At 45.2% G+C, this 24509-nt stretch overlaps 1 protein-coding gene and 1 long non-coding RNA gene across 3 annotated transcripts in view; both read left to right on the top strand.

Moving 5' to 3' along the window:
• The window catches only part of LOC132436523 (uncharacterized), a 39946-nt gene extending 29247 nt beyond the window's left edge, over positions 1-10699 (top strand). The window contains exons 2-3 of the long non-coding RNA XR_009521807.1: positions 8750-8850; positions 10509-10699. This is a non-coding gene — a long non-coding RNA (uncharacterized lncRNA). The remainder of the gene's footprint in view (positions 1-8749; positions 8851-10508) is intronic.
• A 1132-nt stretch (positions 10700-11831) lies between these two features.
• The window catches only part of AP1B1 (adaptor related protein complex 1 subunit beta 1), a 53427-nt gene continuing 40749 nt past the window's right edge, over positions 11832-24509 (top strand). For both annotated transcript variants that reach the window (XM_060028305.1, XM_060028306.1), the window contains exon 1: positions 11832-11960. The gene's annotated coding sequence lies outside the window, so the exon portion shown is untranslated. The remainder of the gene's footprint in view (positions 11961-24509) is intronic.

The raw sequence follows: 24509 nt of genomic DNA, 5'->3' as shown, positions 1-24509 counted from the left end.
TGCAGAAAGGACATTAGTGGGAAAACTGGTGACATTTGAATAAAGCCTAGCATTTAGGTACTAGCACCGTATGAACAGTTTTGATGTTTTGGTTTTGATCCTTGTACTACAGTTAGGTAAGATATAAACATTAGAGGAAGCCAGGTGAAGGGTAAATGGGAACACTGGTATTTTTGTAACTTCTCTGTAAGTCTAAAAGTATTTCAAAATGAAAAGTTTAAAATAATTTTATAGGTTGAAAAGGAAGTTCAGTGGGAAATCTCCTTTCTTCTGGTGTCCTTCAACTATGCAAGTCCCTTCCCCACAGGGATCAATGTTATCAGTTTCTGATGTTTCCTTCCAGAATAATCTATGTGTCTGCAGCAACTAGTCTAGATCATATCTGTGGGTTTTTTTTTTAATTTTTAAATTTTATTTTATTTTTTATACAGCAGGCTCTTATTAGAATTAAATTTTTTTTTTTTTTTTTTTTTTTTTTTTGCGGTACGCAGGCCTCTCACTGCTGTGGCCTCTCCCGTTGTGGAGCACAGGCTCCAGACGCGCAGGCTCAGCGGCCATAGCTCACGGGCCCAGCCGCTCCGTGGCATGTGGGATCCTCCCGGACCGGGGCACGAACCGGTGTCCCCTGCATCGGCAGGCGGACTCTCAACCACTGCGCCACCAGGGAAGCCCTAGTCATCAATTTTATACACATCAGTGTATACATGTCAATCCCAATCTCCAAATTCATACCACCACCACCACCACCACCGCCACTTTCCCCCCTTGGTGTCCATACGTTTGTTTGTTCTCTACCTCTGTGTCTTTTTTGCCCTGCAAACCGGTTCATCTGTACCATTTTTCTAGGTTCCACATATATGCGTTAATGTACGATATTTGTTTTTCTCTTTCTGACTTACTTCGCTCTGTATGACAGTCTCTAGATCCATCAACATCTCTACAAATGACCCAATTTCGTTCCTTTTCATGGCTGAGTAATATTCCATTGTATATATGTACCACATCTTCTTTATCTATTCATCTGTCGGGCATTTAGGTTGCCTCCATGACCTGGCTATTGTAAATAAGGCTGCAATGAACATTGGGGTGCATGTGTCTTTTTGAATTACGGTTTTCTCTGGGTATATGCCCAGTAGTGGGATTGCTGGGTCATATAGTAATTCTATTTTTAGTTTTTTAAGGAACCTCCATACTGTTCTCCATAGTGGCTGTATAAATTTACATTCCCACCAACAGTGCAAGAGGGTTCCCTTTTCTCCACACCCTCTCCAGCATTTATTGTTTGTAGATTTTCTGATGATGCCCATTCTAACTGGTGTGAGGTGATACCTCATTGTAGTTTTGATTTGCATTTCTCTAATAATTAGTGATGTTGAGCAGCTTTTCATGTGCTTCTTGGCCATCTGTATGTCTTCTTTGGAGAAATTTAGGTCTATTTAGGTCTTCTGCCCATTTTTTGATTGGGTTGTTGGTTTTTCTAATATTGAGCTGCATGAGCTGTTTATATATTTTGGAGATTAATCCTTTGTTGATTCATTGGCAAATATTTTCTCCTATTCTGAGGGTTGTCTTTTCGTCTTGTTTGTAGTTTCCTTTGCTTTGCAAAAGCTTTTACGTTTCATTAGGTCTCATGTGTTTATTTTTGTTTTTATTTCCATTACTCTAGGAGGTGGATCAAAAAAATCTTGCTGTGATTTATGTCAAAGAGTGTTCTTCCTATGTTTTCCTCTAAGAGTTTTATAGTGTGTGGTCTTACATTTAGGCCTCTAATCCATTTTGAGTTTATTTTTATGTATGGTGTTAGGGAGTGTTCTAATTTCATTCTTGTACATGTAGCTGTCCAGTTTTCCCAGCACCACTTTTTTAAAATAAGTTTATTTATTTATTTTTGGCTGCACTGGGTCGTAGTTGCTGTACACGGGCTTTGCTCTAGTTGCGGTGAGTGGGGGCTACTCTTCATTGTCATGCACGGGCTTCTCACTGTGGTGGCTTCTCTTGTTGTGGAGCATGGGCTCTAGGCACACAGGCTTCAGCAGTTGTGGCTCGCGAGCTCTAGAGTGCAGGCTCAGTAGTTGTGGCACACAGGCTTAGTTGTTCTGCAGCATGTGGGATCTTCCCAGACCAGGGCTCGAACCTGTGTCCCTTGCACTGGCAGACGGATTCTCAACCACTGTGCCACCAGGGAAGCCCATCCCAGCAGCACTTACTGAAGAGACTGTCTTTTCTCCATTATATATCCTTGCCTCCTTTGTCATAGATTAGTTGACCATAAGTGCGTGTGTTTATCTCTGGGCTTTCTATCCTGTTCCATGGATCTATATTTCTGTTTTTGTGCCAGTACCATACTGTCTTGATTACTGTACCTTTGTAGTACAGTCTGAAGTCAGGGAGTCTGATTCCTCCACCTCTGTTTTTTTCACTCAAGACTGCTTTGGCTATTCGGGGTCTTTTGTGTCTCCATACAAATGTTAAGATTTCTTTGTTCTAGTTCTGTAAAAAATGCCATGGTAATTTGATAGGGATTGCATTGAATCTGTAGATTGCTTTGGGTAGTATAGTCATTTTCACAATATTGATTCTTCCAATCCAAGAACGTGGTATATCTCTCCATCTGTTTGTGTCATCTTTGATTTCTTTCATCAGTGTCTTATAGTTTTCTGAGTACAGGTCTTTTACCTCCTTAGGTAGGTTTATTCCTAGGTATTTTATTCTTTTTGTTGCAGTGGTGAATGGGATTGTTTCCTTAATTTCTCTTTATGATCTTTTGTTGTTAGTGTATAGGAATGCAAGAGATTTCTGTGCATTAATTTTGTATCCTGCAACTTTACCAAATTCACTGACTAGTTCTAGTAGTTGTCTGGTGGCATCTTTAGGATTCTCTATGTATAGTATCATGTCATCTGCAAACAGTGATAGTTTTACTTCTTCTTTTCTAATTTGTATTCCTTTTATTTCTTTTTCTTCTCTGATTGCTGTGGCTAAAACTTCCAAAACTATGTTGAATAATAGTGGCGAGAGTGGACGTCCTTGTCTTTTTCCTGATCTTAGAGGAAATGCTTTCAGTTTTTCACTATTGAGGATGTTTGCTGTGGGTTTGTCATATATGGCCTTTATTATATTGAGGTAGGTTCCCTCTATGCCCACTTTCTGGAGAGTTTTTATCATAAATGGGTGTTGAATTTTGTCAAAAGCTTTTTCTGCATCTATTGAGATGATTGTATGGTTTTTCTCCTTCAATTTGTTCATATGGTGTGTCACATTGATAGATTTGCATATATTGAAAAATCCTTGCATCCCTGGGATAAATCCCACTTGATCATGGTGTATGATCCTTTTAATGTGTTGTTGGATTCTGTTTGCTAGTATTTTGTTGAGGATTTTTGCATCTATATTCATCAGTGATATTGGTCTGTAATTTTTTTTTTTTTGTAGTATCTTTGTCTGGTTTTGGTATCAGGGTGATGGTGGCCTCATAGAATGAGTTTGGGAGTGTTCGTCCCTCTGCAATTTTTTGGAAGAGTTTGAGAAGGATGGGTGTTAGCTCTTCTCTAAATGTTTATAGAATTCACCTGGGAAGCCATCTGGTCCTGGACTTTTGTTTGTTGGAAGATTTTTAATCACAGTTCCAATTTCATTACTTGTGATTGGTCTGTTCATATTTTCTATTTCTTCCCGGTTCAGTCTTGGAAGCTTATACCTTTTTAAGAATTTGTCCATTTCTTCCAGGTTGTCCATTTTATTGGCATAGAGTTGCTTGTAGTAGTCTCTTTGGATGCTTTGTATTTCTGCAGTGTCTGTTGTAACTTCTCCTTTTTCATTTCTAATTTTATTGATTTGAGTCCTCTCCCTCTTTTTCTTGATGAGTCTGGCTAAAGGTTTATCAATTTTATTTATCTTCTCAAAGAAACAGCTTTTAGTTTTATTGATCTTTGCTATTGTTTTCTTTGTTTCTATTTCATTTATTTCTGCTCTGATCTTTATGATTTCTTTCCTTCTACTAACTTTGGGTTTTGTTTGTTCTTCTTTCTCTAATTGCTTTAGGTGTAAGGTTAGATTGTTTATTTGAGATGTTTCTTGTTTCTTGAGGTAGGCTTGTATTGCTATAAACTTCCCCCTTAGAACTGCTTTTGCTGCGTCGCATAGGTTTTGGATCATCGTGTTCTCATTGTAATTTGTCTCTAGGTATTTTTTGATTTCCTCTTTGATTTCTTCAGTGATCTCTTGGTTATTTAGTAACGTATTGTTTAGCTTCCATGTGTTTGTGTTCTTTATGTTTTTTTCCCTGTAATTGATTTCTAATCTCATAGTGTTGTGGTCGGAAAAGATGCTCGATATGATTTCAATTTTCTTAAATTTACCGAGGCTTGATTTGTGACCCAAGATGTGATCTATCCTGGAGAATGTTCCAAGCGCACTTGAGAGGAAAGTGTAATCTGCTGTTTTTGGATGGAATGTCCTATAAATATCAATTAAACCTATCTGGTCTGTTGTGTCATTTAAAGCTTGTGTTTCCTTATTACTTTTCTGTCTGGATGATCTGTCCATTGGTGTAAGTGAGATGTTAAGTCCCCCACTATTATTGTATTATTGTCGATTTCCTCTTTCATAGCTGTTAGTAGTTGCCTTATGTATTGAGGTGCACCTATGTTGGGTACATATATATTTGTAATTGTTATATCTTCTTCTTGGATTGATCCCTTGATCATTATGTAGTGTCCTTACTTGTCTCTTGTAACATTATTTTAAAGTCTATTTTATCTGATATGAGTATTGCTACTCCAGCTTGCTTTTGATTTCCATTTGCATGGAATATCTTTTTCCATACCCTTTCTTTCAGTCTGTATGTGTCCCTAGGTCTGAAGTGGGTCTCTTGTAGACAGTATATATATGGGTCTTGTTTTTGTATCCATTTAGCGAGCCTGTGTCTTTTGGTTGGAGCATTTAATCCATTCACGTTTAAGGTAATTATCAATATGTATGTTCCTATTACCATTTTCTTAATTGTTATGGGTTTGTTTTTGTAGGTCCTTTTCTTCTCTTGTGTTTCCCACTTAGAGAAGTTCCTTTAGCATTTGTTGTAGAGCTGGTTTGGTGGTACTGAATTCTCTTAGCTTTTGCTTGTCTGTAAAGCTTTTGATTTCTCCGTCAAATCTGAATGAGATCCTTGCCAGGTAGAGTAATCTTGGTTGTAGGTTCTTCCCTTTCATCATTTTAAATATATCGTGTCACTCCCTTCTGGCTTGTAGAGTTTCTGCTGAGAAATCAGCTGTTAACCTTATGGGAGTTCCCTTGTATGTTATTTGTCATTTTTCCCTTGTTGCTTTCAATAATTTTTCTTTGTCTTTAATTTTTGTCAATTTGATTACTATGTGTCTTGGCCTGTTTCTCCTTGGGTTTTTCCTGCTTGGGACTCTCTGCACTTCCTGGACCTGGATGGCTATTTCCTTTCTTGTGTTAGGGAAGTTTTCGACTATAATCTCTTCAAATATTTTCTCAGGTCCTTTCTCTCTCTCTTCTCCTTCTGCGACCCCTAAAATGCGAATGTTGTTGCATTTAATGTTGTCCCAGAGGTCTCTTAGGCTGTCTTCATTTCTTTTCATTCTTTTTTCTTTATTCTGTTCCACAGCAGTGAATTCCACCATTCTGTCTTCCAGGTCATGTATCCGTTCTTCTGCCTCAGTTATTCTGCTATTGATTCCTTCTAGTGTATTTTTCATTTCAATTATTGTATTGTTCATCTCTGTTTGTTTGTTCTTTAATTCTTCTAGGTCTTTGTTAAACATTTCTTGCATCTTCTCGATCTTTGCTCCATTCTTTTTCTGAGGTCCTGGATCATCTTCACTATCATTATTCTGAATTCTTTCTTTGGAAGTTTGCCTATTTCCACTTCATTTAGTTGTTTTTCTGGGGTTTTATCTTGTTCCTTCATCTGGTACAAAGTCCTCTGCCTTTTCATTTTGTCTACCTTTCTGTGAATGTGGTTTTCCTTCCACAGGCTGCAGAATTGTAGTTCTTCTTGCTTCTGGGGTCTGCCCTCTGGTGGATGAGGCTATCTAAGAGGCTTGTGCAGGCTTCCTGCTGGGAGGGACTGGTGGTGGGTAGAGCTGGGTGTTGCTCTGGTGGGCAGAGCTCAGTAAAACTTTAATCCTCTTGTCTGCTGATGGGTGGGGCTGGGTTCCCTCCCTACTGGTTGTTTGGCATGAGGTGACCCAGCACTGGAGCCTACGTGGCTCTTCGTTGGGGCTAATGGCGGACTCTGGGAGGGCTCACACCAAGGAGTACTTCCCAGAACTTCTGCTGCCAGTGTCCTTGACACCACGGTGAGCCACAGCCACCCACTGCCTCTGCAGGAGATCCTCCAACACTAGCAGATAGGTCTGGTTCAGTCTCCTATGGGGTCACTGCTCTTTGCCCTGGGCCCCAATGCGCACCCTACTTTGTGTGTGCCCTCCAAGAGTGGAGTCTGTTTCCCCCATTGTACACCAATATTTCTATAGCATTATTCACAATAGCCAAAAGGTGGAAGCAACACAACTGTCAACTGATGGATGAATGGATAAATATAATAAAATATGGTCTATCCATACAATGGAATGTTATTCAACCATAAAAAGGAATGAAATTCTGACACATGCCACAACGTGGATGAACCTTTAGGACATTATGCTAAGTGAATTGAGCCAGACACAAAAAGACAAACACTATGATTCCACTTACATGAGGTACCTAGAACAGTCAAATTTGTAGATACAGAAAGTAGAATCGTGGTTGCCAGGGGCTAAGGGAAGGGGGAAATGGGGAGTTTAGCGTTTAATGGGTTTAGAGTGTCAGTTTGGAAAGATGAAAAAGCTCTGGAGATGGATGGCGGTGATGGTTGCACAACAATGTAAATCTACTTAATCCCATTAAAGTGTACACTTAAAAATGGTTTAAAAGGCAAATTTTATTTTATCTATAGTTTGTCAAAATTTTAAAGTTCCCTTACTGTTGTTTTAGTAGAATTTCAGAAAGGAGCAGAATCACATGCCCATGTTGAATCCACTACCTGACCCAGAAGTCTCGGGAGTTGTTTAAAAGAAAGGGTTTTATTTGCCAGGTGTAGGGGTAGTTTTCTGGTTTTATTTTTAATTTCTAGTTTTGTAGATTGTTATCAAAGAAGGATGTATGAACTCCAGTTCTTCTTTATTATAATTTATTGACATTTTCTCTGTGCCCTAATCTATGGCCTTTAATAAACGTAATCACTATGCTTATTTAGTGCCTGCTAGCTGTTGCTCTAGGAATATTACCTACAACATCTACTGTAATTTTCTTGACATCTGTATAGAGTATTAGTACCACTTTCTAGATAGGGAAGCTGAGGCTCAAAGAAGCTACGTCATGTGCTCACAGACACAGTCAGGAAGTGGCTGAGCTGAACTAATATTAACACAAATAACAGCTGCCTTGAAGGAGGGTTTCTAGGTTGCCAAGCACTCCACAGAAGTTGTACAATTTAATCTCTGTAACAGCTTTGCACGAAGGGTCAATCAGCCCCATTTTCCAAATTGGAAAGTGAGGTCCAGCTGGAGATTTGAACCCAGGTGTGTTTCAGAGTCTGGGCCTTTTCAATTGCACCAGTGGAGGGTCATCCAGCCCTCTCAGGGGCACCTGAGAGAGGAGAGCAGAGCCCTTTGAGAAGCAGCCTGCGGTGGCGGAGAAACCAGGAGGGTTGAGCAGCATTTTGTTACTGCGAAGCCCAGGGATGGTGTAATGAGAACATTTGCAGCAGGGGGAGATGGGGGCAGCGGAGGAGGGGTCCTGGGCAGACTCTAAGCCCCTCTGCCCTGGGAGCTGTGCCAGTCCTGGCCTGGGCGGGGCGGGGGGAGTTGGAGCTGCCCACCTTCAGCAGGTGGGACACTGGCCTAGTCAGTGAGGCTCGTGGACAGTCACCTCCTGCTTCCTTCCAGAAAGGCTCTGCAGCAACTTTTAGAAATGTGTAAGATAAAAACAACAGAAAAAACAAGCACACACAAACTGAAGTAGAGGAATAGTAATTACAGGAAGAAGAATCTAGAAAGAAGGTCCAGACGTAGAAAGGCTGACGTGAGGCTGCCCATGCAACAATTCCATTGGAAGGGAAGGGTGGCCATTAATGTCACCCGTGCGCCCTCTAGTGGGCACAGACGGAAAGAATATTTAATTTGTTCAACCTTTATTTATTATGCACCAGTGTGGAGAGAGGGTGGGAAGAGCGTGCTCTCAGTTTCTGTGTGTCACAAAGAGGAAGGAACTTGCTGAAGGTCACACAGCACCAGGTCAATTCTCGACACCACCTTCCTCTGATTGGATGAGACCTCATTGGCAGCTGAAGATGGGACAAGGGGGAAAGCCTGGGCCCTGCAGTCACCAGCCCTGGCCTGGACTCCCAGCTCGGCACATTGTTGCCTTGTGAAGTTGGGAAAGTTCCTCAGCCTCTCAGGGCTTCAGTGTGCTCACCTGTAAAGTGAGGGTTATCGTAGCACCCACCTCTTGAGAACAGTGAGGGTTAAATAAAGTGATGGAGGTCAAGGGTATACAAAGTACTTGGCCCATGATGGGTTCAGAGTTCTTAGAGTGGAGAAATTGAGGCCCAAAGAGGTGCACAGGCCTGTCCAACATCAGCCAGCTCAGTAGGGCAGGGTAGAAAATGAAAAACGTCCTCCTCCAATCAGGAGGTGATGTTGTTAGTAATGATGTATTTGTTGGGAGAATCTGGTTCTCTCTCCAGGTGGGCTTCGCCATCATCGGCTCTGCTCCACCCATCCTGGAGTCTCAGAGGGCCAGGGTCCCAGGAGCGACTGTTCTAGACACAGCGGTCAGCGTTTGATGGTGAGTGTGACTCGGCCGTGTGGCCAGCTGGGTTTGGTGGTGGCGGTGGAGAGGGAAGCCCCCAAACGCACCCTTTCCCTGCTTCCGTCTCCCACCTCTGCAAGCTGTAACTATACGGCCTTTGGCCTCCTCTTATTAGTAGCATCCTTTTAGCTTTCCTGTCAGGCTGAGCTGTGGGAGAGAAGGCCCAGGCCCACAGGGGAGTCGGGGAGAAATCGGCTCTGCCCACTGGCCTAAGTCTTCTCATCTTTCCTTGGAGACAGTCATGGGATTGAATTGTTGGGAGAGTTCAGTGGGTTAATATGTGAAAAAGCCAAGCACAGTGATTCGTTCACAGTAACTATTAGTAGGAGGAATATCATCCTTCACAGTTCAGGCTGGATGTCACCTCCTCCAGGAAGCCACCCTGAGTGGTGTTATAATTATCCCTTTGTCTGTCTTTCTCCCACACTCCACCGTAGCCCCAAGGAGGGATCGTGCTGCCTTTTGCTCATTGTTGTATTCCCAATATGGCTGGTTTAGTGACAAATATATTTTAGGTGAATGAGTGGGACTTGTGAGAGCACATATCCAAGGGCTCTGGGGCCAGTCCCTCAGCGCTGTCACTCACACACTGTTTGGCTTAAGCTCTTGGAGTTGCAACAACCGTCCACCTGGATAAAGTGGAGCTGAAGTGAGAAGGAAATGAGACCCTCTGCACACTGCCTGGCCCACCAGAGGTGCTCCATAAACATTCATTGTTGCTCTGCACTTCCTGCTTTGGACTCCCATAGCCCCCAGCCCATCCCCTACCACAGCACCAATCACACTCGTGTCTGCTGCTCTGTCATCCTCCCCAGACAAACAGTAGGGTCAGCAAGAGCAGGGCCTTTGCCTCAGCCATGCAACTATCCAACACCCAGTCCAGGGCATGATTCAGATCAGGGACTTGGGAACTGCTTTCTGAAGGACCCAGATGTCTGGTTCCCTTGCCTTCCTGCCTCTACACTGTTGTCCCTGGATCACCTTTTCCTTCTGTCTCAGCCCATGCAACTGTGTTCTTATTGGGCAAAGCCTAGCACAAATGTCACTTTCCTCAGGATATCCTTCCTGAGCAAACTGACGCTGTGACTTCTGTCTCCTTGGAAATCTTCCATCTCTGACTGCTTCTACCACTAACTTGTCACTTTCACATAAGCTGTCCAGCTTGGTACCTTTAAGTTCCTTGGTTTGTTTTGTTGGGTAATTCTTCTCTTTCCATGTCACATTCCCAGTGAAATTTTGTTTTCCAATGAGGCTGATGGCATTTGCCAACATTTATCATTAGGGGAATGGTGGTTCCTCCAGACAGCTGTATATAGCACATGGAACATGGCATGTACATATAGAATTCTATTTGTTTCCTGTCTACTTCAGAAGAGGATTTAAAAAGTGGAGTAAGGTCTGTAATGTAGTTAATGGTATTGTTCCAATGACAATATCCTGGTTTCAATATTATACTACCAATATATAAAATGTCATCATGGAGGGAAGCTGGGTGAGGGGTACATGATACCCTTTGTGTACTATTTTTGCAACTTCCTGTAAGTCTATAATTATTTTAAAAATAACATTTTATAAAAAGTAGTTGAGGGACTTCCCTGGTGGCACAGTGGTTAAGAATTCACCTGCCGATGCAGGGGACACGTGTTCGAGCCCTGGTCTGGGAAGATCCCACATGCCGTGGAGCAACTAAGCCCGTGTGCCACAACTACTGAGCCTGCGCTCTAGAGCCTGTGAGCCACACCTACTGAGCCCGTGTGCCACAACTACTGAAGCCCACACGCCTAGAGCCCGTGCTCCGCGACAAGAGAAGCCACTGCAATGAGAAGCCCGCACACTGCGACAAAGAGTAGTCCCCACTTGCCGCAACTAGAGAACGCCAGCGCGCAGCAGTGAAAACCCAATGCAGCCAAAAAAAAATAAATAAAATAATTTTTTTAAAAAAGTAGTTGAGGCTGATTAAACATAGAAAACTATATTAAATATTAAAACAGTAATATCTGGATTAGATGGGACATACAGACTTGGCTATGCATGCTTATTTATCAATATATTTTATAATATTAAAAGTTTGGTGACAACCTAAGTGTTCAGCTGTAGGGGATTGTTTTTTAGAACAGTGATGCCACCCATACTGTAGAATTCCATGCAGGCATTGGAAAGCACCAAATAGAAATGTATTTATTGTTTTGGGAAAGCTTTACCAATATCTTGGTGAGTTAAAAATACCGCATGATATGTCGAGTCTGGAAGGGTATTCACCAAAATGTTAAAAATGATTGTCTCAGGTCGGTGGGATTGCAGATGATTTTTTATCTCCTTTTGCTTACTAGTATATTTCCATTTCTCTACAATGCAAATATTATTTTAAATATTTTAAAGAGAATAATCAGAAATTATCTAGGAGGAGGAGAAAGTTAATAGTACCAGAGTTGGGAGCGAGATAGCTATAGAAATTGAGGTCCTGGCCGACCCAGCATAAGGGGAAATGGGACATTATGAAGTTCTCCTTGGAGGGTCTGAGGTTTTCCCGTAAAACGCGGAATTCCCCTATAGGGCTGCACTGAAGGGCTGCAAGCGCTAGACTAGACTTACAGCTCTAGTTTAACTCTTCCCTTCACAAGGTAAGTGCTCTTGAGCAACACCTGCCCCTTTCAGAACCTCAGTTTTCCCATCTGTAACACAGAAGGGAAACGGACCTCAAAGTCTCTACGAACTTTTTCATCTCCATCACGTTCAATTGCTTAACGGCTAGCTGGCCTAATTTTTCTCCGCGCTCTACCGAAGACAGGGGCAGAGAAGGACGTGTCGGGGGCGGAGTTAATTCCGGTAGGCCCCGCCCCTTCTGGCCCCACCCCGCGGGCACCAACCCCCGCCCCAGCCAGTGCACCCTTGACCCCGCCCCCAGCCCGTGCGTCCACCGGAAGTGCCCGCGCGCGGGCAGCTCACTTCCGCCCGGCAGGTGACAGTCGTGGGGCTCGGAGCTGCCGGCGGCACGGACGCACGGGGAGAGCAGGGGGACAAGGCCGCAGACATTTTACTGCCGCGTCGAGCAGCGCCGTGGCTCCGGGAGCCGTTCGGACCTGTGGGTGAGGAAACGGGAAGCCTGACGAGGCCGGAGAAGTGGTGGGGCGGGGAGTCAGGGGTCTGAGGTGAGGGGTTTCTGGGGTCAAAGGTCACGGAGAGGACAGGGAGCTGGAGGGGCTAGAGTGGCTTCCCAAGCCAGGACGAGGCAGAAGGGCTGCGGGTTCATTCATTCGCGCCTCCTTGGCCGCCGGCCTGCACCCCAGCCACCCCAAGTCCTCATTCCCTCCCAGGGCGCCCTCCCGGAGAGACTCCTAGACTTAGGCCTGAGGGAGCCTGCGCCTGGCCAGACAGGAAACTTCTCTTTGGGTACTGGTTCCCCCTGCACAGTCACCCCCGTGGCTATCCTGAGGCCTCCTCGTCGTTCAGGGCCTTATCTCTTTGCCAAGGTTCAAAAAGGAAAAAAAGAAAAACTAAGAAATGGCCCGGCGCAGCCTCCTCTGGGGTGGGGCTGGGCTTGGTCTGTCCGTAGGCGCCTCACGGACAAGTTAACTGGGGACACCTGTAATAATGCCAAAAGTACTGATGGAAATGCTAGCTACTGGTTACTGAGCTCCTCCTACTGTGTACCAAGCCCTGTGCTAGGCACTTATAATGCCTCATTTAAGCTTCCCAGCAACCTTTGTGAGGTAGCTACTGTTGTTATCCCCATTTTATCCACGAGGAAACTGAGGCACAGAGAGGTTAAATCACACCTGTAAGGTCAATTGGGTAGTATAGACAAGAGCCAGGGTTCCCACCCAGGCTCTCACGGACCTGTAAGCGCAGAGACAAAGGAGAGGCTGGAGCAAGGTTGGGGTGTAGGGGCTATTTAATATTTTTAGCTACCATTAAATTTGCACCTATATAAAGATGTAGCCTTCTTGCTTCTCGTCTGATCTTCATAAGGAGTATTTGATTCACTTTCTTCAGGATGAAACAGTTCTGTAGGCTATTGCTATAACTGATTACCTTTCAGGGCAAGAGAGGAAGTTTTTCCTGACTATTGAGAACTGTGAGACATAAAACAGGCTGGCCATGAAATGAATTTAAGAATATCCAGGACTTCCCTGGTGGCGCAGTGGTTGGGAATCTGCCTGCCAATGCAGGGGACACGGGTTTGAGCCCTGGTCCGGGAAGATCCCACATGCCGCAGAGTAACTAAGCCCATGTGCCACAACTACTGAGCCTGCGCTCTAGAGCCTGTGAGCCACAGCTACTGAGCCCACACACCACAACTACTGAATCCTGCGCACCTAGAGCTCATGTTCCACAACAAGAGAAGCCATGACAATGAGAAGCCCACGCACCTCAACAAAGAGTAGCCCCCACTTGCTGCAACTAGAGAAAGCCTGCACGCAGCCATGAAGACCCAACACAGCCAAAAAACTAACTAAAGAAATTAATTTTTTTAAAAAAAGAAAAAAACAATATCCAGAACCTCTCTTGAGAGTGGTTGAGCTGCATTCTTTTTGGAGTGAAGAGAGGAACCACGTGACCGCTAGGGGATCTTTTGGCCCTGGGTTCTTGAAGAACATTCCCAAGGGAAGGGTCTGTGTCTCTGAGAAAAGTACAGGTCCCATGGCTTCTTGACTGGGGAGCCACATCTTGTCCAGGAGCTGGTAAGGTGATTTCATGGCCAGAGGATGAGGCTTTGTGAGTCTGAGCCTTATTCCTTTGCAGAGACATTCACTTGCTCCAGTTCTGCCTCAGTTTCCCTGATAGCAGCACAGAGCTGCTGATTTCCTACCCACTCCTAGGTATTATAAGCCTTAACGAACCCTTGAGGGTTTCCACATGCTTCTGAAGAAAGCTGTGATATAAATATTACTGTAGTGCCTGTTTTTAAACTCTACGATCTGTTCTCCTAGTTCCATTGAATTCACGGAAACTTAATATTGTCACCTTATCCCCATCCTTCCAAGGGAGGATTTGAGATGAAGTGACTTGTCACAGATGGTAGGAACATGAGCAGACCTCAGAGCATCTGGCTCCCTGTCCTGAGTTGAGCCTACCAGGCCTCTTCGACCTCTTAGAGCAGCTTCATGAAGAGTGACTTCACTAGTTTACAAAGACTCAGATCCCTTAGAGGTTGTGTAGAGATTATCTGTTGAGTGTGGTTTGAGCAGAGGCTTCACCTGAGCGACGTGAATAGCTTAGAGGTGTGATGGAAAAAGCACTCCTCGACTCCCCATCAGTTAACCCTGGGTTCCAGTCCCAGCTCAGCAGCTTCTTGGTAGTGTGACCTGGAGCCTTCTTTACCTCAGCTCCCAAATAATACCTTCCCCTCCCCACCCCCCCACCACCGAACACTGGCATATGTCGGGGCTGGACAAGGACATTTGTCAGAGCCTGTTGTGGTGGTGGGTGCCTTGACCCTAGGCAGTTGATGCCCACTGGGGGCCTGGTTTTGGGGGTGTTACTTCTATCTGCAGACAGAGACCTTTATGTACACAGGACTTCTCCCATCCTTCTTGTTTCACTTCCTAAAAGTGTTTCAGAAGAAATTCAGTCTGTTGGTCCTCCTGGCTCTGGGCTTGGACTTTCGTCTTTTTCTAGTCATCCTTTGAAGCTGTTGTATGTCTTGACTGCTCACTTCCTGAAAACCCCCACGCCTGGCACCAAAGCCTGATGTGCTGATGGTGAGCAAACATTGCTTGGTTATGAGTTTCGCGCTTTGGTGTATTTCTGAAAGCTAAAGGGGCATCTGTTGCTTGTAGGTATTTCTTTTTCTGAACAGGTCTTTTTTTTTTTTTTTTTTGTGGTACGTGGGCCTCTCACTGCTGTGGCCTCTCCCATTGCAGAGCACAGGCTCCGGATGCGCAGGCTCAGTGGCCATGGCTCACAGGCTCAGCCGCTCCGCAGCATATGGGATCTTCCCGGACCGGGGCACGAACCCGCGTCCCCTGCATCGGCAGGCGGACTCTCAACCACTGTGCCACCAGGGAAGCCCTGAACAGGTCTTTTTGCCTAAGATAGGTCACTGATAAGTTATCAGAGCACAGGAATGGTTTTTGTGTTCTTCTTCGCTTCACACAGAGAGGAACAAATAACTCCAGAGAGAGAATATTACTTGGGCAAGTGGCGAATCCTTTAAAAAAAAAATTCTGCTTGAATATCCATCAGTGGATCCTCATTGCTCTCAGGCTGAAATTCACATTCCTTAGCGTGGCGGTCAAAGCCTTTTGAGCTCTGACCTCTGCCGGGTTCTCCTGCCTCATCTCTCCTACTACTCACTTCCAGCATCTCCCCAAGTTCCAGTCAAACTCAACTGCTTGCCACTTCTGCCATCCCCAGTTGTTTACCTCTTTGTCTTTGCTTTGTGCTGTTCCCACCTCCTGAGCACCAGTTCCTGTCACACACACCCACTTCTTTGCTAGACCACTACTTGGTGCTTCCCATCTGATCATCTCCTGCACCTTGCAAGCCTGAACTGGTTGTCCTGTGGCATTGATCACAGTGGGTTGTCATTGTCTGTGTACTTGGCAGTCTTCTAAGTAAACAGCTCTTAATCCCTGGAGAGGACTTGTTTTAACTGTCTGTGTCTCCAGCACCTAGTGAAATATCTGGCACATAGTAGGTGCTCAGTAAATGTCTGGTGAATGAATGAATGAATATCACATTGAATTTTTAGGATTCCTTGACTCCTAAGGAATTCAGAGCACTTCCCAGATGATCTCCTGTCCATCATCATGTCACCCCAGGGAGGTAGGGAGAAATCTGCCCAATGGTGGGAATAACTACTCTCGAACTACTGCTACCACCCAGCCAGCCATCAGAGTGCTTCAGGGCCTCCAGAGACCTGGGGGTTGGAGAGCAGCAGGAGGTGCTGGTGGTAACGGCTCTCCCTGTGTAGTAGTAAAAGTGGCTAACATTTATCAAGCACTTGGTGGGCTGGGTACTGCTGAGGGCTTTGCATGTATTCACTTGTTTTAGCCTCACAAACGCCTCAAGTATGTGACATTGTAATTCTCGTTTTGCAGTTGTGGTATGGTTGTGCCTGTTAGGTTGTGTAGACCCCTTGAGAGCCCATGTTGTACCCTCTGTGGCCACCTTTCCTTTCCCAATCCCTTGTTCTTGAATTGTCTCCTGTTATTTAATGGAGCTGAGGAAGGGCTTGGCTATGGTTCTAGCCTCCCAAGCCTCATGCTTTTTGGGTTTTTGGCCTTGGGCTTGACCTCTGACCTCCATTAAGGGGTCTCCCTGAAGTTGGGAGGCCTTCTCTAGTTAAGGTAACAGTATGGTTGGTTGACTACAGAATGCCCAGAGGTCATCATCAGCCAGGATGCCTTAGTCATTGATCCATTGTCTCCTCTGTGGACTTGAGCTGCAAGATTTGTAGGTTTGGAAGTCAGGTCTCAAAAGCTTTAACACTGGGACTTCAATGGCAGTCCAGTGGTTAAGACTCCACGCTTCCACTGCAGGGGGTGCGGGTTCAATCCCTGGTATGGGAAATAAGATCCCACAAGCTGTGTGGCGTGGCCAGAAAGTTTAAAAAAAAAAAAAAAAAGTTTTAAAACCAGCCCTTCAGTGTTGGTTTTCAGCAGTGAAGACATTTGTTACAGCTGAGCTCTATAGAGGACTAGCCTTAGGTGACATACTCTTTTTTTTTTTTTTTTTTTTGCGGTGTGCGGGCCTCTCACTGTTGTGGCCTCTCCCATTGCGGAGCACAGGCTCCGGACGCGCAGGCTCAGTGACCATGGCTCACAGGCCCAGCCGCTCCGCAGCATGTGGGATCTTCCCGGACCGGGGCACGAACCTGCGTCCCCTGCATCGGCAGGCGGACTCTCAACCACTGCGCCACCAGGGAAGCCTGGATGACATACTTTTTATCACACCCTAATTGCTTTTAGGGTCCTAAGCATATTTAGAGTAGAATGACAAAATTTCATTATAGCAAGCTATTGAGTCTTTTCTGTGGTTTTCACTCTTTGATCTCTAAGGGCTGGGTGGCTGGATGTTGAGACACTGAGGACAGAGCCTTCATATGCCCAACATTCGTTTATTCGTTTGTTCGTTCCTTCATTCATTCAGTATTTATTGAGCCCTGCTGTGCCCCTGGCACTGGGCTAAATGTGGTGACAGGTAAACAAGCCAGACAGTTTCTGCCCTTGGATTGCTTACCACATTCTAGTGGGGGAGAGAGACAAAGAAGAAATAGAAAACAAATGTTATAATTAGAAAAACAGATAAATCATGAGGGAAATGAGGCAGAGCAGCTCACCCCTGTTAAAATGTAAGCCAGATCTCAGGACTCTTGCTTAAAACCCTCCAGTGGCACTCAGCTTATTCAGAGTAAAAGCCAGAGTCCTTACCTTGACCTGTAAGGCCCCCTCCATTCTCTGACCTCATAACCCACTGCCCCCCTCACAGCTCACTCTGTTCAAGCCACATCACTTCCCTGCTGTTCCTCAAACAGGCCAGGCATACTCCCACCTTTGCACTATTTTTTATGCCTGGAAGGCTCTTCCCCAGGCAGTGTCACCTCTCAAGGAGGCCTTTTGTGGCCACCCTGGTTAAATTTCAACCTCCCACTCGTCCTCCCCCACACTCCCTATCCTCCTTCCCTGCTTTCTTTTTCTCCATAGCATTTATCACTGTCTGAGATACTATATATGTTACTTATTTATCTCGCTTGTAGTTCCTGTCTGCCATTAGGATGTAAGTTCTATGAAGGGAAAGGTTTTTGTCTGTTTAATTCACTGCTTCATCCCCAGCATATAAACCTATTTATGGCTCAGTAAATATGTGAATAGGAGTACTGGGCTATGAGGACAGAAAAATACCTACTTAGTGCGTGCAAGGATGGTATCTTTGAAGTGATGTCACCTAAGCTGAGATTTGAAGGATAAATCTAGAAGCTGGAGAGATAATCCAGGCAGAAGGATCAGCAAGTATGAAGGCAGTGAAGAGCTTGTCAACTAGAGGAACACAGAAGGCTGTGGGCCTGGAGGGTTATAGGCGGAAGGAAGGGCCTAGCTGAGCTCACATCATAGCCTGTGTCAGAACCCCCTCTGCACACCTCCCCCAGTAATTTGTTTCCCCACTTCCTGCAGCTCTGGTCACCCTGAGCTGATGCCCAGGGCTGGGGATAGTGATCTGATGGTGATCTGAAGGAAGTGGCCTGAACATTTCTCCCATTGGAGATGTTGCCACCTGACCGTCTACCCTTTGCCCTTTCTTCTCTCTCTTATCATTTATCTACTTACCTTCCATTTACTGTCTGTAAAATAGGCTAGGGTGTTTGGCATTCTCAATTTCAAAATAGCTTGACAACCAGAACAGATGTAGCTCTGACCCTGGCAAACACCATGAAATCAACATTGGGAAGCTGCTCTCTAGCTGAGGTTGGTTTACAAAACATGAAATTTCCCTAAGAGGAGGATTGAGCACCAGTCATTTGAATATTTACTGAGCCCCTACTACTTGCCAGGTACCAGTCTAGGAGCTAGGAATACAGTAGGGAACAAAATGAACAAAATCCTTGTCCTTATGGAATTTCATTATGGAGGGGAAAAAAATAGATAAGTGTTTTATCCTATGTTGGTGATAAGTACTTAGAGGAAAAAACAGAAAGAGGAAAGAAGGATAGGAAGTGTGGGGGATTTGTTGGGGGTGTGTACAGTTTTAAATAAAGTGGTTGGAGAAGACCTCAGTGAGAAGGTGACATTTGAGCCAAGACATGAAAGAGGTGAGGGGTACATACACTACCAAATGTAAAATAGATACCTAGTGGGAAGCAACTGCATAGCACAGGGAGATCAGCTCGGTGCTTTGTGACCACCTAGAGGGGTGGGATAGGGAGGGTGGGATAAGGAGGGTGGGAGGGAGACGCAAGAGGGAGGAGATATGGGGATATATGCATATGTGTAGCTGATTCACTTTGTTATAAAGCAGAAACTAACACACTATTGTAAAGCAATTATACTCCAATAAAGATATTAAAAAAAAAGAGGTGAGGGACTGGGGTGGGGGGCAGGAAAGAAATAGGTGCGGGAGATTAAGAGGTACAAACTTCCAGTTACAACATAAATGAGTCACAGGTATGAAATGTACAGCGTGGAGAATATAGTCCATAACTATGTAATATCTGTATGGTGACATATCATAACTAGACTTACAGTGGTGATAACTTGGAAATATGTATAAATATCGAATCACTATGTTGTGTAAAAGGAACTAACATAGTGTTGTAGGTCAATTATACTTTAAAAAACAAACAAACTTACAGAGAAAGAGATAAGATTTGTGGTTACCAGAGGTGGGGGTTGGGGGAAGGGGAATTGAATGAAGGCAGTCAAAAGGTACAAGCTCCCAGTTAAAAGATACATAAGTATTAGGAATGTAATGCACAACATGATAAATATAATTAACACTGCTGTATGTTGTGTATGAAAGTTGTTGAGAGTAAACTTAGATTTCTCATCACAAGGAAAACATTTTTTTTCTGTTTTATTTTGTATTTATATGAGATGATGGATGTTCACTAAACTTACTGTGATAATCATTTCATGATGTATGAAAGTCAAATCATTATGCTGTACACCTTAAACTTATACAGTGCTGTATGTCAATTATATCTCAATAAAACTGGAGGGGGGAAAAAGATGAGGAGCTGAGCCATGAGACTTTACAGAGAAAGAGCCTCCTTGGCAAAGTGAACAGCATGTGCAAAGGCCCTGGGGTTGAAACATGCCTGTTGTGTTCCAGGATCAGCAAAGAGGCCCGTATGGCTGGAACTGAGGGAGTGATGGGGAGAACAGTGGAAGAAGAGTTTGAAAGAGATAATGACAGGGAGGGTGTGTGTGTGAGAGACAGAAGCGGGTATGCATCTCATCTAGGGCTTTGTGGGCCATGAGGCCATGGTAGGGACTTTGGCTTTTACTCTGAGTGAGACAGGGAACCATTGGGGGATTTTGAGCAGAGGGGTGCCATTGTGTGATTTAGACTGTCATAGGACCATTCTGGCTGTTGCCGGGATGGGCTGTCAGGTGCAGTGTGGAAGCAGCTTTGGTAGCAATCTCAGTGGGAGGGGATGATGGCCTGGGGCCAGGTGGTAGTGATAGAGCTGGTGAGAAGCCCCCTTCGTGGACTCGGAATTCATTTTGAGGTTAGGCCCGACAGGAATTACTGATGGATTAGATGTATGATATGAGAGAGAGTGTGTTATCAAGGGTAACTGAGGTTTTGGGCCTGAGAACCTGTCAAAGATGGTTTTGGTAATAACTGGATAATGAAGACTGCAGGATGAGTCAGTTGGGGGATAGGAGGAAGCAAGTGGCAGTTTTTATCATTTTAAGTTTGAGCTGCCTGTTAGCCATATAGACATTCCAGTGATATCAGGCAATTTGAATATATGAGCTGGGAGTTCAGAGGAGAGGTTGGGCCTGGGGATGTAAAGTTGTGAGTTGTCAGCACATAGATGGTACTTAAAGGCATGACACTGGATGAAGCAAGCAGCTGGAGGAGGGAAGAGGGCCTCTGGGAAAGGGCAGAGGAACCAGGCCTGAGCCCTGGGTCACTCCAGGTGTTGAAGGAGAGGGAGAGGAGGAGGAACAAAGGAGACTAGACAGTGGGGTAGAAGGGAAAGTGGAGAGCATGACATCCTGTAATCCAAGGGAAGAAAATGTTTCAAGGAGGATGGAGTGATCAGTAGCATCAAATGCTTGTTAGCATGAGACTTGTCATAAGATCACTGCATCTTCTGCTGGCAGGGTCCAACTCACCCTGGCATCCAAGGCTGTCTTTGAATCTCATCCTTCCCTGACTAACCTCATCTGCTCCTTTCCCTGCCATGATCTTGCCTTCAGCCAAGCAGGGGTCTCACAGACTCCTAAATATGTGTGCTTGTTTTGGCCTTGGAGATGTCACTCCTCTCTAAGCATCTCTAACTCCTCATTTTTAAATAGGTTACTGGAGAATTAAATGACACAGGGGCTCTAAATTACTTAGCACAGAACCTGTGCCCCAGCCAGTGTTTGTGTTTGTTTAGTTATTCTCAATTCACTCCCTGTTATGTGGTCATCTTGTGGGTCTTCTCCATGTCACCTTCGCCCCACCCTTTCCAAATCCGACACATATTTTCATGTCCAGCCAAGCCCCTTTTAATCCAAGAGGGCTTCCTTTGATGCTCCACTCATCTCAAAGTCTCCTCCTCAGAGCTTTGGTGGCAGTTATCTGGAGGGCACGATTACTCTGCTGTTCCCCTGAAGTCCTTCACCTGCCCTCTGAATCTGTAGGAGCCATCAGGAAAAGATTGTTCTTTGTCTGCTGTGTGTGAGCTCCTGTGTGGGGCGCAGTTGCAGGCTTGGAGCTGATGGTGCTCCACACTGTTAAACATGCTATATCCAAAATGTGACAGATTTTCAGAAAGTGTTCCCAATGTATAGGCGGGAAAACTGAGGTCTCAGGAGCCTAGTTCTTTAGTCTTTGGCCTCTGTTTCCTCATCTTCATTGATTTAAGGATTGTTCAGAAGAAGCCCCTATTATTTCGTTTATTTATTTATTTTTGGCTATGTTGGGTCTTCATTGCTGTGCCCAGACTTTCTCTAGTTGCGGCGAGCGGGGGCTACTCTTCATTGCAGTACGCAGGCTTCTCATTGCAGTGGCTTCTCTTGCTGCAGAGCAGGACTCTAGGAATGTGGGCTTCAGTAGTTATGGCTCACGGGCTCCAGAGCGCAGACTCAGTAGTTGTGGCGCACAGGCATAGTTGCTCCATGGCATGTGGGATCTTCCCAGACCAGGGTGCGAACCTGTGTCCCTTGCATTGGCAGGCAGATTCTTAACCAATGCGCCACCAGGGAAGTCCTTGTTATTTCGTTTTTAAGGAACTTTTCCTTGGCAGCAGATCTTTCCATGCATTACTGCTTGTAGATTAGTCGAGAACTGGCCCTTGATGCTAGAATTCAGTCCTAGAGACTCAGTGCTGATAGAAGAACGTTTGCATGTACCATTTGCCTGCCTTTAGTTCCTTTTCATTTTGAGACTTTAATTGCTAGTGGGTCTCAGAAGATTGACTTTGACTAGTCAGTTTTTCTCCAAATCCCAGGAGACCCATAACTGGGTGATCCCATCCAGACAGGCTTTCACTAGGCACATTACCAAGCTTGACATCCCTGCTGTCCAAACTGGATGGGCTGGCCCTAAAATAACCTGTAATTCAACCTTCGAGGGACTCGGCAGGGATGTGTGGCAACATACTTCACATACCATTTAGCCTAGAGTGTGTGTGTTTCTGCCAGGGTTTCATCAGAGAGGAGGAGCTGCCTCACTGGACACAGTGAGATGTGTGTGACCTCATTATGGAGCAGGAGTAGAGTGTGTCGGCGCTACCATTTTCTAGCTGTGTGACTCCAGACAAATGCCTTGACCTCTCTGGGCTTCGGTTTCCTTATATGAAACTTGGGATATTATCAATACCTTCTTCACAGATTACTGTAAAGCTGTTTACGTAGTTTCTGGCCCATAGCACATATCCATCTGTCATTACCACTTCCATCGCCACCTTTGTTTCAATTCTTGTGCCAAGCCCAAAGGAGAATACAGTATTTTCTCATAGTAATTGAACTGGCTTGAAAGAGCCTATCTGAGTTTGGTGACCACATTGTCTCAGAGAGAAAGTCTGAAATCTGGTTTCTCTACTGCTGACTCACCTTTTTTTTTTTTTTTTTCTCACTCTTGTGGCCTCTCCTGTTGCGCAGGTTCAGTGGCCATGGCTCACGGGCCCAGCCGCTCTGCGGCATGTGGGATCTTCCCGGACCGGGGCAGGAACCCGTGTCCCCTGCATCAGCAGGTGGACTCTCAACCACTGCACCACCAGGGAAGCCCCTGACTCACCTTTTAATCTTCAAGGTGGCCTTACCTGTTTACCTGTCTGTAATGTGAACTTGAGTACTGACTTGTGAGGACCTTTTCCTTTTTTTTTTTTTTCAATTTATTTATTTTATTTTTCTCTGTGTTGGTTCTTCATTGCTGTGCACGGGCTTTCTCTAGTTGCGGCGAGCGGGGGCTACTCTTCATTGTGGTGTGCAAGCTTCTCATTGAGGTCTTCTTGTTGTGGAGCACAGGCTCTAGGCACATGGGCTTCAGTAGTTGCGGCACGCAGGCTCAGTTGTTGTGGCTCGCGGGCTCTAGAACGCAGGCTCAGTAGTTGTGGCACATGGGCTTAGTTGCTCCACAGCATGTGGGATCTTCCTGGACCAGGACTCGAACCCATGTCCCCTGCATTGGCAGGTGGATTCTTAACCACTGCGCCACCAGGGAAGTCCCCCTAGCTTAGTCTTGACTGTCCTTGAGCAGGTTTCTGAAAGCTATTCATCAGGCAAGGGTTTAACAGTAAAATTCAGCACTGAAGTTGGAAGCCACCAACACAGACTTTTAAGGATCAGTTTTCCCTGCCCGGATATCCTTGAATTCAGAGATGGGTCTTGGGAGCTGGATCAGACCTTGTCAGATGTCTTTCTCCCCGTTTCGCTTCCTCAACTTCTCTGGCTGGTCTCACTACACCGATAGTCTCCCTGGTTCCATCACTGGATGCCGATGGCGTGCAGTCCACTGTGCTGGTGCTGCCAACTTCATGCTTCTTGTCCGACTGCAGAGTATGGGCTGCTCTGACATGAACCACTGCCCTGAGACTAGAAAAGTCCTCCCCTGGCCATTGGCTGGCCATTTGGGGAATTGCTTGGCTTGTTACTGTTTTCCCTTCTACTGAAGACCTAATGAGGTTTGCTGGCCCTGGCTGCATTCTGAATTTGTTTTCTTTTTTGTCCCCTTGGAAACGTTTTCTGTCGTGCTCTGTGAATGATCATGCTCCATATTCTCTTGTTTGATACCCAGGAAGAACACTCTGGTGAGGAAGTGGATTCCACCTCTAGCAAGGAATCATAGAACATGAGATGCAGGAGGGATCTTGTCCTTTAAACTTTGTCTTCAAACTTTTTTCTGTGGAACTATGGGGTGTCTGAAGGGCCCCTGGTGAGGAGGGGGAAAAGTGGGCATAGTGAAATGAGTCAGGCTCTGGGCCCTCACCGTTACTTCAATCAGAGCAGTTCCACTTTTATTTTAAACAATTTAGAAATGGGGTGATGGGGGGTGGGGCTTGAAAAGCCATTGATGTGGTTGAATTCTCTTGTTTGACAATTGGAGAAAGGAAGGCCCAGAGATGGGGGGTATTTGCCCAGGGTCACACAGCTGTTGGTAGCAAAGCTAGAATTCCTGGCAGCCATCTTGGCATTGGATCAGCCATGCCATGTTTGTGGAAAGTTAGCTGCAAAGCCTCATGTTCCCGGTTTGCCCAGTTGTCGCTGTCTGGCACTCATCAGGGAGTCCTATTGTTTTGATCTATTATGGGCCCTTGGTTTTCTAGCTTCTCTGGGAACCTGTCCTTTCATTTTGTCAGCAAACATTTGGTGAACTCCTGGAATATGTCAGACATTGTGCCAGTCACTGGGTTGACAGCATTAAACAGGAAAGATCCTAAATTAGAGTTGTGAGGAGGGCTATGGAGAAGTCCACAGTATGATTGACTCAAATGTCGAGGAGGCTTCTGCCCCTCTGGGTCTGGAGAGGGGTCCTCT

This window comes from Delphinus delphis, chromosome 13, assembly GCF_949987515.2.
Source record: "Delphinus delphis chromosome 13, mDelDel1.2, whole genome shotgun sequence".
In the NCBI taxonomy this organism is placed as follows: domain Eukaryota; kingdom Metazoa; phylum Chordata; class Mammalia; order Artiodactyla; family Delphinidae; genus Delphinus; species Delphinus delphis.
Note: the sequence above shows the minus strand (reverse complement) of the source record. Positions and strands in the feature narration are given on the sequence as shown.